We start from the raw sequence: 16,134 nt of genomic DNA, 5'->3' as shown, positions 1-16,134 counted from the left end.
ATTGAAAAAAATGATTGAGTTGATTTACGAAGGAAGGAAGTACAAAAACTTTCAGGGAGATTCAAGAATACAGAAATACAAATCACTTAGGCACTAAATAAATTGGAAGTGTAGGGGAGCTAAGGAGAAACGGCTACATGAAAATGTGAAGAAATCGTAAAAGAAACCGAGTGGTATTAGCCGAGCGGTCTTAGGCGCTGCAGTCCTGGACTATGTGATTGGTCCCGGCGGAGGTTCGAGTCCTCCCTCGGACATGGGTGTGTGAGTTTGTCCTTGGGATAATTTGGGTTAAGTAGTGTGTAAGCTTAGGGACTGATGACCTTAGCAGTTAAGTCCCATAAGATTTCACACACATTTGAACACTTTTTCGCAAAAGAAATGATTGTCGAAAGGACTGACTCAGCATACAGAAAAGTCGAAACAACCTCTGGTGAAATTAAAAGCAAGGGCGGTAACATTTAGAGTGCAGTAGGATCTCCACTGTTAAATATAGAGGAGAGAGCGGGTAGATGGGAGAAGGACACTGAAGGCCTCTATGAGGGGGAGGAATTGTCTTATGACGTGAAGAAGAAACAGGAATCGATAGGGAAGAAATACGAGATCCAGTATTAGAATCAGAAGACTTCGGAAGATTTAAAATCAAATAAGGCAGAAAGGATGGACAGGGATTTCTTAAATCTTTAGGGGAAGTGGCAATAAAGCGATTATTGATGTTGTTCGGTAGAATGTACGACACTGGCGAAATATCATCAGACGTTCGAAACATCATTCATACATTTCTCAAGACTGCAACAGCCAACAAGTGCGAGAATTAGCGCACAATCAGCTTAACAAATCGTTCATCAAAGCTCTTGAGAAGACTAGTTTACGGTAGAATGGAAAAGAGAATTGATGTGTTAAATCACGATCAGTTTGGCTTTAGGAAAGGCATTTCTGACTTTGCGGTTGATGATGCAAGCAGGACTGAAGGAAAATCAAAGCACGTTTGTAGGATTTGTCGACCTGGAAAAAGTGTTCGACAGTGAAAAAAGTTATTCGAAATCTTGAGAATAACTGTAGGGAAGGACGGGTAATATACTGTATGTACACTGAAGCGACAAAGAAACTGGTACAGCATGCGTATCCAAATACAGATATATGTAAACAGGTAGAATACGGCGCTGCAGTCGGCAACGCATATACTTACAAGACAAGTGTCTGGCGCAGTTGTTAGATTGGTTACTGCTGCTACAATGGAACGTTATCAAGATTTAAGTGAATTTGATCGTGGTGTTACAGTAGGCGCACGAGCGATGGGACACAGCATCTGCAAGGTAGCGATGAAGTAGGGATTTTCCCGTACAGCCATTTCACGAGTGCACCGTGAAAATCAGGAATCCGGCAAAACATCAAATCTCCGTCATCGCTGCGGCCGGAAAAAGATCATGCAAGAACGGGACCAACGACGAATGAATAAAATCGTTCAACGTGACAGAAGGCCATCAACACGTTTCAGCGTGCGAACCATTTAAGGAACCATCATCGATAGCGGCTCTTGGATCCGAAGGCCCACTCGTATACCCATGACGACTGTACGACACAAAGCTTTACGCTTCTACTGGGTCCGTCGACACCAGCGTAGAATTGTTGATGGCTGGAAACATGTCTTGTCCAACGAGTCTCGTTTCAAATTGTATCGAGTGGATGAACGTGTACGGGTGTGGAGGCAACCTCAGGAATCCATGGGCCCGGCATATCAGCTGGGGACTGTTCAAGGTAGTGGAGGCTCTGTAATGATGTGGGGCGTGTGTAATTAGAGTAATATGGGACCCCTGATACGTCTAGATACGACTCTGACAGGTGACACGTACGTAAGCATTCTGTCTGATCACCTGCGTCCATTCATGTCCATTGTGCATTCCGAAGAACATGAGCAATTCCATCAGGACAGTGCGACACCCCACACGTCCAGAATTGGGCGATGGGACACAGCATCTGCAAGGTAGCGATGAAGTAGGGATTTTCCCGTACAGCCATTTCACGAGTGCACCGTGAAAATCAGGAATCCGGCAAAACATCAAATCTCCGTCATCGCTGCGGCCGGAAAAAGATCATGCAAGAACGGGACCAACGACGAATGAATAAAATCGTTCAACGTGACAGAAGGCCATCAACACGTTTCAGCGTGCGAACCATTTAAGGAACCATCATCGATAGCGGCTCTTGGATCCGAAGGCCCACTCGTATACCCATGACGACTGTACGACACAAAGCTTTACGCTTCTACTGGGTCCGTCGACACCAGCGTAGAATTGTTGATGGCTGGAAACATGTCTTGTCCAACGAGTCTCGTTTCAAATTGTATCGAGTGGATGAACGTGTACGGGTGTGGAGGCAACCTCAGGAATCCATGGGCCCGGCATATCAGCTGGGGACTGTTCAAGGTAGTGGAGGCTCTGTAATGATGTGGGGCGTGTGTAATTAGAGTAATATGGGACCCCTGATACGTCTAGATACGACTCTGACAGGTGACACGTACGTAAGCATTCTGTCTGATCACCTGCGTCCATTCATGTCCATTGTGCATTCCGAAGAACATGAGCAATTCCATCAGGACAGTGCGACACCCCACACGTCCAGAATTGCTACTGAGTGGATTTAAGAACACTCTTCTGAGCTTAAACACTTCCGCTGGCCTCCAAACTCCCCAGACATGAACATTGTTCAGCATATCTGGGATGCCTTGCAACATGCTGTTCAGAGAGATCTCCACCCTTCGTACTCTTGCGGATTTAAGGACAGCCCTGCAAGATTCATAATGTCAGTTCCCTCCAACACTACTTCAGACATTATTCGAGTCCATGCCACGTCGTGTTGCGGCACTTCTGCCTGAAGGCAGGTGTGCCAGTCTCTTTGGCTCTTCATTGTACAAGAACCAAGAAGGAACAATAAAAGTGGAAAACCAAGAAAGAAGTGCATGGATAAAAAGGGTGTAAGACAGCGATGTAGTCTGTAGACTCTGCTATTCAATCTATACGTCAAAGAAGCAATGACGGAAATAGAAGAAAGTTTCAAGAGTAGGATTAGAATTCAAGGCGAAACTGTATCAGCCTTAAGATTAGCTGATGGCATTACTATCCTCAGTAAAAGTGAAGAAGAACAATACGGTCTGTTGAATGGAATGAACATTCCAATGAGTACAAAATATGTATTGGAGTAATCTGAAGAAAGATGAAAGTAATGACAAGTAGAAGAAATGAGCGAGAAACTTAACATCAGCATCGACGTCCACGAAGTAAGTGAAATTAAGAACTTCTGTTGCCTAGGCAACGAAATAACCAATGATGGACGAAGCAGGGAGCACACCAAGAGCAGGCTAGCACTGGCAAAAAGGGCATTCGTGGCCAAGAGAAGTCTAATAGCATCAAACATAAGCCGAATTTGTTGGAGAAATGGACGTTTGGAGCACAGCATAGTGAAACATGGACTGTGGGAAAACCGGAACAGAAGAGAACTGAAGCATTTGAGATGTGCTGCTGCAGGCTAATGTTGAAAATTATGTGGGCTGATAAGGTAAGGATTAAGGAGGTTCTGTTCAGAATCGGAAAGGAAAGGAATATATTGAAAACACTGCTAAGAAGAGAGGCCAGAATGATAGGACATGTGTTAAGACGCCAGGGAATAGATTCCATTGTACTAGAGGGAGCTGAAGAGAGTAAAAACCGTAAAGAAAACAGAGAATGGGATACACCCATAAAATGGTAAAGGACGTAGGCTGCAAGTGCTATTCTTATCCCTGTTGTCAACAGCCGATTGTATTCTGTGCCTGTGCGGTCGATTGGTTTGTTATGTTGAAACGATTGTTCCTCAAATCTACCGCGTTACTTTGATCAGTATCGGTTTATTGTTTAATAGTTCCCACTGTGATATCATCACACCTACTTTTAAGTCGTCAGAGTGCCTGAAATATCATTTCAGTATAAACTGAGACTTTTCTTCTATACTTACGAGAGCTACTCTTGGAGGTACACTCTCAAGACAATTGGTCAATGCTACTGTATCATATCGACAAGCGTGTGCTGCGGTCAGCTGGCGATCTCATTGCTCATGAAACGGGAAAGATCAGTACAGATTACGCTATTGCACATATTAATGACTGGCACCGTAAAAGATGTACAGGGTGTCCCAAAACAATGCATACACTTTTTGAAACTGAATATCTCTTTCGTTGAAGGAGACAGAAATACAATTTTTGTGGGTAATAATTGAGAAGACGCCGAAGGTCATAACGAAGCTTTCTTTTGTTTCAGTATTGTAAACAAACATGGCGGTATCATTGGAGTAACGGAAATGTATGGTAAAGTGTAATTGGAAAATAGACAATGTGAGCGAGGTATGGCGACGTTGGAGGGTTGAATTTGGAACACCACCATCTACAAGGATAACAATTACAAGAACCCGAGATACGTTTGACGTCCAAAGAACGGTGCAGGATATGAAGAAGGGACATTGCGGAAGAAAGAGTGTGAAGAGAGTGGAAGTGCTGATGCAGTGATCGAGGCGTATACACAATCCCCGAAGAAATCTGTGAGGCAATGCTCTCGTGAGACAGGGATATGAGAAAGCAGTGTTCATAGAACTTTGCGGTCTCACAAATGTAAGTCTTTCAGTCCAAGACTTTTCCAAGCTCATAACGATGTGATCCCAATAGGCGAAATTAATTTCGCGAGTGGTTCATTAACAGAGGTGAAGAAGAGCAATCTTTCTAATGTCTAATTCTTTGATCGGATGAAGCGACCCTTAAACTTCACGGAACAAGTGCGTGTACTCGGCCGATGAGAATCCATATGTTCTCGTACTTCTTTGAAAACACTGTATTAGGTGGCCCTCAGAAATGTTACATATGACAACACCTGGCCTTAACGACATATTTGAAACTGGAGATTATTACTTTCAACAGAATGGGGTGCCACCTAACTTTCAAACTGATGTGAGGGCATTTCTCAGTTGTACATTCGCTGCCAACCAGATAAAACAAAGAAGGATTATCGAGTTTCCAGCTGAATCTCCTGATTTAACTCCTGTTGACTTCTATCTGTAAGGCACTTTCAAGAAAACAGTTTACACTGCAAGACCACAGACACCGAGTGATCTTAAAGAGCAAATTGAGCATGCCTGTGGTTCTATTACACTAGGAACAATACAGTTGGCATGTCTCTCTGTTGTAACTTGCCGTCGACGGTGTATTCCGGAGGGAGGAGACCATTTTGAACATTTACCATCTTTACTTGGACCGTAAAGCCGTCGGCAAACGGAACGTGCATCCGAGCGTTGAGCGTGCCGAGTTTCTGACGTCATAGCGTGGAATAGCACGTTCGGAAGTCTCTCCGAACGTGCAGAGCAGTATCTAGCATGTCAGATATTCTGCGCGTGCGTCTGTGGGTTGACCAATGAGATAGCACAATGCCACCTACGTCACACGCACGCCATCTCCCGTCAGTACTGAGTTGTAAGGCGCCACATTGGCATTCATTTCAAGCCTATACATATATATATGCCGTTTCTGAGCCCAAGCAAATTGAGAATCACTGGAAAATACGTTGTTAACTGTGTGATTCGTTCCAATAAAATAATGAGAAACGTCATATTCGTGGCAAAAGAATTATTGTAACTTGCGTATTAAGAGAGTTGGGTATTTGAAGGCAGCGGTCAGCGACGCACTGAAGATCCACCCAAAACGCATTCTTGCTGGTACAATTTGTTATAATTAAATTTCAATTAGTAACATATCTACGATTAAGGTTTTGAGCAAGTGGTAACATACTATGATTAAAAGCAAGAATCGTGGTGTTGGTTTAGGGTAGTGGGTAGTGTCAATGCTCTGTACTGTGTTGGTTGATAAGGCCGTGGTTCGCGTCTCGACATTACAGAAGTTTTTTTTCCTAAAATTCGCGTTTTTATTAGGTTCTGATACTTTATTATTAGTTTAATATAAGTATATACTATAATATTTGATATTATGTAAATATAAGTTCACCTTTTTTTGAGGGGTGACTGTTCGATTGGCTTGATCTACAGGACAGCTTGCGCTACTAGTATAAAGATATTTTGCTCCTTTTTCTTTTACGCTTCTAATTCAAATGTTGAAAAGATTCTGCTATACTAGGCAGGAACAGTGATCGACTAAGACTGACGTTGGAGTTTTCCTAAAATGTGGGAATGTCGAAATAATGTTTATCTTACGCGGAGAAGTATTCCGAATTTGTACTGCACTGTTTGTAATGGAACTTTTATAAGCCTGTGTCCTTATTGATTGGACACGGTAAGTTTCTTTTCGTGGACGATGGAGGAAATTTGCGTTTTAATAGAGCTAACGTGAGAATTTTACGCGCGCTTGTTTCGTAAGCAGTGTGATTTACGAACTAGAAACTTCCCGCAACTGCCACTGGAGTGCGTTGTGATCGCGTATACCACGTTGGGGCCCAGGTATCGTATGCACAAGTCTGAGGGTTCATCAGCATGTTGAACTTAGCACGCTCAACGTTGACGTTCCACAGTAAGGTCCATGTGCCGACGGCGTAAGGTACACCACACTCATTGTACTGTACTTCTTCCTCCTTTAATTAAAGATATATTCGGTTTCAAGGAGTGTCTACATTATTTTGGGTCACCGTGTATATTGACTGTAGCCTAATGCTACCCAGCTCCATTTTGGCTCCTCTAGATCGGGTGTTGCTTGGGACAGCTACAGGAGTGACACCTCACTCTCTTGGCTGCTCCCATCCAATCCGGTAACAAGTTCCTCCCTAGTCTCCCATGTTCTGTTCGGGACTTCGCCCACCTCCAGATGGATGGCGGCTGCCATAGGTACGCCATCTGTACCCCTCTGGGATGGAATAAAACTCGAGATGTTTGTGTAGATTTCTGGGGTGCCCATTTTTTAACTCAAATATCCTAGAGTCCAAAAAAAAAAGTAAAAAATCCGTCCTTAGCCCTTAAGTATGTTTACGTGTATATGAGATCCCACTAACTAGTCACCAACGATGCTGAAGCAATTCAGAAGCAGGCTTCCACCCCAATTTGTTATCTTTAGGTTCAAAATGACTCTGAGCACTATGCGACTTGACATTTGAGGCCAACAGGCCCCTAGAACTTAGAACTACTTAAACCTAACTAACCTAAGGACATCACACACATCCATGCCCGAGGCAGGTTCGAACCTGCGACCGTAGCAGTCGCGCGGTTCCGGACTGTAGCGCCTAGAACCGCTCGGCCACCACGGCCGGCTGTCTTTAGGTTCGAACAACACGTGTTACGGAGGTGCTTCGAGACCTCATACGGGAATACGTGGAGGGAAGGCGACGTTCTTTTCGAGAAATTCTATCGAGAAAATTTAGAGAACCGGATTTGAAGTCGACTGCCGAACGATTCTACTGCCGCCAACACCTACTGCTCGTAAAGACTACCGAAGATAAGATACGAGAATTTAGGGCTCATGTGGAGGCATATGAACAATCGTTTCTCCCTCAGTCTTTTTACGAGTGGAACGGATAAGGAAATGACTTGTAGTGTTAGAGGGTACCCTCCGACACGCACCGTACAGTGGCTTGCGGAGTATCTATGTAGATGTAGATATCGACCCATATTATGAGGGAGAACCGCACTTAGTGATGAGCTGAAACAGTTGCTTGCGGGTTTTCATATTCAAATACCGAGTGGTCCATTGATCGTGACCGGGTCAAATATCTCACTAAATAAGCGTCAAACGAAAAAACTACAAAGAACGAAACTTGTCTAGCTTGAAGGAGGAAAGCAGATGGTACTATTGTTAGCCCGCTAGATGGCGCTGTCATAGGACAAACGGATATCAAATGCGATTTTTTAAATACGAACACCCATTTTTATTACATATACGTATAGTACGTAAAGAAATGTGAATGTTTAAGTTGGACCATTTTTTTCGCTTTGTGATAGATGGCTCACAATTTTAGGCGAACAGTTGATAACAGGTACGTTTTTTAAATTAAAATACAGAACGTAGGTACTTTTGAACATTTTATTTCGGTATTCCAATGTGATACATGTACCTTTGTGAACTTATCATTTCTGAGAACGCATGCTGTTACAGCGTGATTAACTGTAAATACCACATTAATGCAATAAATGCTCAAATTGATGTGCGTCAACCTCAACGCATTGGCCAATTATCCTTCCTCCCATAATGCCGCACCATGCATTAATCCGCTAAGGTCGCTGATATTCCACTTGTCGCAGCCATCGTGGATTTTCCGTTGCCCAATAGTGCATATTATGCCGGTTTATGTTACCGCTGTTGGTGGCTGACGCTTCGGCGCTAAATAGAACGCGTGCAAAAAATCTCTCATCGTCCCGTAACTTCGATTGTGCCCAGTGGCAGAACTGTACACGACGTTCAAAGTCGTCGCCATGCAATCCCTGGTGCATAGAAATGTGGTACGGGTGCAATCGATGTTGATGTAGCATTCTCAACACCGACGTTTCTGAGATTTCCGATTCTCGCGTAATTTGTCTGCTAGTGATGTGCGGATTAGCCGCGACAGCAGCTAAAACACCTACTTGGGGATCGTCATTTGTTGCAGGTCGTGGTTGACCTTTCACATGTGGCTGAACACTTATTGTTTCCTTAAATAACGTAACTATCCGGCGAACGGTCCGGACACTTGGATGATGTCGTCCAGGATACCGAGCAGCATACATAGCACACGCCCGTTGGGCATTTTCAGCACAACAGCCATACATCAACACGATATCGACCTTTTCCGCAATTGCTAAACGGTCCATTTTAACACGGGTAATGTATCACGAAGCAAATACCGTACGCACTGGCGGAATGTTACGTGATACAATGTACTTATACGTTTGTGACTATTACAGCGCCATGTATCACAAAGCGAAAAAAGTGATCTAACCAAAACATTCATATTTTATTATGTACTACACGAATATGTAATAAAAATGGGGGTTCCTATTTCAAAAACGCAGTTGATATCCGTTTGACCTATGGCAGTGCCATCTAGCAGGCCAACAGTAGCGCCATCTGGTTTCCCCGTTTTCAATCTAGACGAGTTTCGTTCTTTGTAGTTTTTTCGTTTGGTGCTTATTTCGTGAGGTTTTTGGCTCGTTCACTATCAATGGTCCACCCTATATATGTTGATTGTCGAAGTTTATAATGTCATCTCGTATGAACTGTTTCATCTGTGAATAATACTAAGGCAGGAAAGTTGGAATTTGTAGCACATCGCTGCAAGAACCACCTGTAGAACAAAATACGTGAAAGGGCTGGTGGAAGGTTCAAATGGCTCTGAGCACTATGGGACTCAAATTCTAAAGTCATTAGTCCTTTAGAATGTAGAACTAGTTAAACCTAATTAACATAAGGACATCACACACATCCATGCCCGAGGCAGGATTCCAACCTGCGACCGTAGCGGTCTCGCGGTTCCAAACTGCAGCGCCAAGAACCTCACGGCCACTTCGACCGGCGCTGGTGGAAGGCCCTCTACATACTGAAAAAGGTAAGAATACAATTGTTGCTCCTGCAACTATCCCCATACCGTTGTTGGAGTTAAATTCACTTGCAACACCAAATTTCGCGTCCTGTCAGAAGGAGTCCCATGCACAGAATCCACGATCTGTTCTCCTACTACTGGAATTGTAGAGCTTTGTCGACGCCTCTGGAAATCAGGAGATATAAACTCCTCACGAGCTGGCAGACGACCATGTCTGGACGTCTTCAATGCGAGTCTTCTAAGAGCCAGCTGAGAAATTCCGTCTTCCTTACCCAACAGAAAGTACACTTCTGCCACCTTGAGTTCATATCGAACGTCAAACACGTTGTCTCGAAATGAACTGTCGGTTCAGTATTTTCTGTCATGGCATCTACATGTGCAAAGGAATGCGTTTTGGAAATATCACCGTTCTGAATACTATAACTAGGATGCACGTTGTAATGAACTGTGGTTATTGGCTACACATGGGAAATGTATACCTGAAATTATGCCCTCAGCCTTTGAAACACCCTGTACAATCTTGCAAAATCAGATTGACCTTTTTAAAATAAAAACTATGTAGTGCTACAGGTTTGTTGTCAGTACGGTTTGGAGAAATGTTGTAATGAACTGTTTTTGTTGTCTACGTATGGGTAAAACATACCTAAAGTTACGCCCTCTATTTTTGAACTCACTGTAAAGTCTTATAAAAACGGACTGTCCTTTTGAAAACAAGGCAATATATTCCTACAGATATATGTTTCGTACAGTTTCCAATAGTTTCTATCTTCTTATATGTAAAAGATACTGTCCCATTAAATTGGATGAATCGTTTTGAAACATTGTATAATTGAAGTCGTATAAGTGGGGAAGAAAGCTTCATTCTACCTGTTTTTCATTGATTATGTTTGCTGAATCGTAGAATATACCGTTTTTCTTGTAGAGTTTCATTACGTCTTTAAGTTGTCGGCGTCAGGACCACAACATCAATGATTTGAGGGCAAATGGGTGAGAGTTAGGTTTGAACGTGGCGAAGTGTAAACGCCAATCTGTGGCGACTGTGAAAGTCTCGCAGACAAGAGGGATATGTTGCGTCGGTGTGAGCGCCAAACGGCCGTCCCTCGCCGCTTACGGAACAGACAGCTGGAGGGATGGCTGTCGGTCGCGTCCTCACTTGTTTAGCAGATCCTCTGCCCAAGGGAAGCTCCCAAGGCTATCGGGACGCCCGGTACTCGCAAGAGATGGATATCCGAGATACCGTCACACGGCGATGCGTAACGTCCCAAGCTAAAAAACACTGATCAATGACAAGTCACGTAATTTGTAAAATTTTCTTTGAGCTTTAGCCAAAGAGTAACCATCACAACCATAAATCGACTGTGTATTACATGCAAAATACGTGTGTGATATGTCCGGTTTATATAGGGTGGCCGCGTGGAGTGCAGGCACGGTTTGAGGCGCCATTTCACGGACTGCGCGGCCTCTCCCGCCTGAGGTTCATTCGAGTCCTCCCGCGGGAATGGGTGTGTGTGTTGTTCTTAGCATAAGTCAGTTTAAGTAGTGTCTAAGTCTAAGGACCAATGACCTCTGCAATCTGGTCCCTTAGGAATTCACATACATTGGAACATATATATAGGGTGGGCAAAATAAAACTTGTCCAAAATATATTTCATGTACATTAAGTCACGCAATCCCAGGGCTGACGGTTAAGTTGGATTGCCTGACTCGATGTGAATGAAGTCGCCCGACTTGTTCCTAAATGAATTCGTACTGTCCAAAGTGTCTACAAGGCACCGTGTATTACTTCAAACCATGTAATGTGGCGTAAGTACAGTGGTCGCAAAAAGATTCTGACAGGGTCTGTAGACGAGTGTCATCCCATGGCAATGACAATCAGTTTCAAATGACGCAGCAACTGCAGCTGTCAGTGAACTAGTTTCCGAACGAACGCTGAGAAAGAAAATGCATGGAAATATTTGGAGTGGGATTCCTCACAAAGTGCCATCGCTCACGGAGGGAAATAAAGCTGTAATTCCTCAGTACGCCAAACAATACAGGATGTGGGCAGTACCAGACTGGATGCGTGTAGTGAGATCCAACGAGTGGCTATGTTTCATGCTTTCAAATGATGCAAGAATTCTAGAGCACTGACATTTAATATACAATGGGCAGAGATGTAATGTTTTGGGGATTTTTGTTTTTTAGCGTGCACTGAGCTGAGTTACTCAGAATACCTTGAATATGAACCAGGATGTTGGTTTCAAGATTCTTGGTGACAAAGTGTTTTCCTGTCTTGTCTACAAGTATGTGGTGCCAGTTCTTCCAGACATGTTGCGAGTAATGACGGTAATAGGCAATGAGCACTAATGTGTGCAGATAAGTTTGTTTCTGACAGGAGGTTATTAGAGCAGTCTGTGCACTTGCTATAACCATTGTGTCCGTATGGTGTAGTGGTCAGAGTATCTGCATAGTAAGCACGACATTCGGGTCCGAATTTTGATCCAGCATAAATTTTGAACTTTGCTCATATATCATATGGCTACTCACATATGTTCCTGGTTTGACGAAGAAATTTAAACAAACACAATTCTCTGGCATTAAATATAGTTTACGTGCGTCTATCGTGCCGGCCGGTGTGGCCGAGTGGTTCTAGGAGCTTCAGTCTGGAACCGCGCGATCGCTAGGTCGTAGGTTCGATTCCTGCCTCGGGCATGGATGTGTGTGATGTCCTTAGGTTAGTTAGGTTTATGTAGTTCTAGGGGACTGATGACCTCAGATGTTAAGTCCCATAGTGCTCAGAGCCATTTCAACCATTTTGTGTCTATGGTAGTAACGCTATTGAATAGTAACTGTGCATGTACCCAGAAATGCATTCAGTTCCTCGAAATACACTGACGCGCCCAACATATACAACTCATGTTATTGGAAACAAACCAGTTCCAAATGCGTGTATGTCGGTGTCAATTTCAAACAACGAGCACGCTACAGTATTTGGCTAATTAGAACAAAGCACATTCGTGATAGGTTCTCGCACACGCCGTATAATGGCAGTTTGCAAATTTGTTCACTTCATAAACTTGTTTATTTATTACGCGAGGAATCAGAACATGCGAACATGGCAAATGCACTGAATAAATTGGAGCAGTTGTGACTTATTTCACTAAATAGCGGGAAAATTGTAGCGAGGGAAGTGGAGTAAACACTACATTTATATGTTGACACTGTTGCAACGACGATGTTGTCATAGGTTGACAAATTACAGTTTTAGGACTGGAACAAAATTCTGTTTTAAAGAGAATACAGGTACTACATTAAGTTTGCATATGAGAGCCTAATTTATGTAGCAGTCCTTCAAAAACCTCTGCTTTGGCTGCACCTCGCCTCATTGTAGGATTCCATTATAGTGGGCGACGACGACGCGCGATGCTGGTATTTGACTGTTCTACGTTGAAAATAATGTCTCCAAATCAATTACTCGTGTACCGTCGCAGCTGTCGTCTTGATCTTGATGTCTTCAGCCTGCACTTACAGAGTGGGCACATTTTTAAATAAATGGAACTGACTTATTTATGGAGTATATTACGCAGTCTATACAATCTCCTACTGCGTGACACCCTCGAAACAATTTCATCCTTATAATTCATTCAACAAAGTTCATGGGATTTTTAAAATTTTCAAAATATTTAAACCTAATATCGTGCATACACATTATTTCACCGGGGACCCACCGTTTTGCGTCCATAGCACACGCGAAAGTTGTTTTAGTTCATCCTCGCATAACAGCAGAGAGCACATTTAACATTTTAAATTGCATTAATCACAGCCTTTCTGGATATCACACTATACGGTGTACAAATTAATTTAAATATTTGATCCGTTTTACACCACGAAAGTCACAGCATCAGGTCAACAATCAGCGTTCCCTACGTCATAGCCGTACCACTCGATTGTTTAGTTTCGATAGTCGAAAATAAGTTTATCTGTAGCAAAGACATATGAGGATACATTATCAGATTTTAAGTCAATATATGGTGTGTGATCGATGGTGCAAAGTGCACCAAAATCATAGTTTTTCATTTCTATTCCATCCGCGAATGGCACGCGAGAAATTGGTGTCCATTTGCATGAACGCAAATTTGTCTGAATTTGGCGTCGTGGTACTCTCTGAGGAAATTGTATGATTACTGACTCGCTTTTAAATGATATGCTTCTCTTAACATGACATGTGGCGAAATACCTGTCATAATGACATGCGAATATTATTTATTAAAGCTGAAACGGGACACAACCTTCGTATCTGGTACAAAAACACGTTCTGTCTTTGGTGTATAGGCCTACATCTTTGAAACAAAATAAAGTTTAATCATTGTTCTTTCGTGATTGTTAAGTTATTGTAGTGCTCGAAGTGAAAACATCAATGATTAAACAGAATGGATCCGCCGAACAGATGAGAAATTTAGGGCTGCACATGCGCCTGGTGAGATGGCTGAAAATGAAACTCCAGTAATACTCCAGGTGGTGTTTGCTGATAGACGTCACCTTTCAAGATTCTCCAGTAGAACTTTGCATATGTTACTGTTGTATTCATAAAATGCAGTTGGTTCAAACATGGCCACTGAAATAGCGGTTGTTATGAAGTGGCTTGCTCAGAAGGCCAAATAAGGTTATGCAACAGCTGTGGCAAAAATTGAAAGCAACGTAATTAGAAACATTTTACGGTGATTTATTGATAGAAATTTTACAATACTTACTAGAGTTTGAAGAGTGGGCATAGAAATATCGTTCAAAATTCACCCATACTGTGGCATCTTTAAACTCTAGTTTGGTCTTAAACCCATCCAACGACGACTGACATCATATGTACAGTGTCTTGATTGGCTCTTTTTGGCGGAGACTGTAGATGAATCTTGACACAATCTCTGACGCACTGTCCTAATACTGTCTGCGTTAGCTGATGCGTTAAGTTCAAAAGCGCTTGTTGCTAGGAGGTCTGAGGCGATACTTTCACGAGTTGGCTCTCTAATTATATGCTGAAAGTAATTCAGAATAATGTCAAATGAATCCCTGTCTCTCTAGTAACGGTTTTAATGGCATGGCCTTGCGAATCTATACGTGGCAAGTTAAAGTCATCAGCTATTTCAGCCGCATGATCAGGAGAATTATTAATGATATCCTGCAAGTTCTCTCCGAAGTGCTCTACCACTACAACTCCTCATCCAGGCTGTTCATAAAAGCAACAGATTAGTATTTTTTATATAGGTAAAACATAACCAAACAAATTATGGCAACCAGCCTCTGCACACAACAGAAGGAAATGTTCGCATGTAGACCATAAGACGCACTACCCAAACTTGATAATTAGGTTAAGTAAAAAACACAGGCCAACGGTGAAAGAACTTTTTTCCTGAAAATATCGTATGTTTCTAGGGTGGTAAATCCAAATATGATACTTAAAAAACTGTATCACCCACCATTTCATCACATTTTACAGTTAAATGTATTAAATTGAGCGATTTTTAATGAATTTAATAGCTTTTTTATAGTTAAAATGAGGTGTAATGAATGTAGATGATGTTGGTAGCATTGCTGAAAAACATTTTCTGACGAAAAAAGGTGGATTCTATTTTTGTGTTAACAGATCGTTTTTTGTGTACTGTCAATCTCACTTTCCCATTTCCTGTACAAGTGCTGAGTACAACGTCCAATTGTGATTGTAAAATCTCTGCTGACAGTTTTCGTTATATTTGTGGCGAAATTGTGATTAAGAAACACCAAAGAAACATTACAGACTTTGTGAGAAGGGTTTATCTATCATACTTTGGATCTAAACTTGGTGATCGAGATGAATATTGAGCGCGACATAAGGTATGTTATGTGTGTGTTGGAGATCTGAGAAAATGGTCCAAAAAGGAGGAAATAAGTCTTTAGATTTGCTGTTCGTATGATATGGAAGGATCCAAGGAATCATTCCGATGATTGCTACTTTCGTAGTGTTGATATTACTGGTCATAATTCGAGAAACAAGAATGTAATAAGCTACCCTAACCATCCGTCCGCCAGCTGACCAGTAGGGCATGATGTAGATTTATCGGTTTCTGAAACACCAGATGATTTAAATTCTATTCCAACAGAAGTATTTTCTTATGTACAATCTGATTTACATGAACCAGATGATGATGAATTGCATTCTAATACAGAAAGTCTAGAGCCCAAACTCAGACTGAGCTTAACGATTTGATTAGCGATCTGGGCTTAACGAAAGAGAAAGCTGAATTGCTTGGCTCTAAATTAAGAAAAAAGAACTTATTGGAAGTTGGCAACAGCATATACATGTTTACAATGAGGGAGCAGCAATTTTCAAGTTTTTTCAACGAGAAGGTGATTTAGTGTGCTGCTCAGACATTCCCACTCTGATGAATGAGTTTGCTATTGAATACAAAAAAGGAAGACTGGAGGCTGTTTATTGATTCATCCAAAACTAGTTTAAAGGCTGTTGTATTACACAATGGTAACATGTATGCATCTGTACCTGTGGGATATTCTGTACATATGAAAGAAAGTTATGAAAACCTAGAAAAAGTGGTAAATAAAATAGGCTATTGTGCTCGTGGTGGGATGATATTGTGGC

Source organism: Schistocerca gregaria, chromosome 2 (genome assembly GCF_023897955.1).
Source record: "Schistocerca gregaria isolate iqSchGreg1 chromosome 2, iqSchGreg1.2, whole genome shotgun sequence".
In the NCBI taxonomy this organism is placed as follows: Eukaryota; Metazoa; Arthropoda; class Insecta; order Orthoptera; family Acrididae; genus Schistocerca; species Schistocerca gregaria.
Note: the sequence above shows the minus strand (reverse complement) of the source record.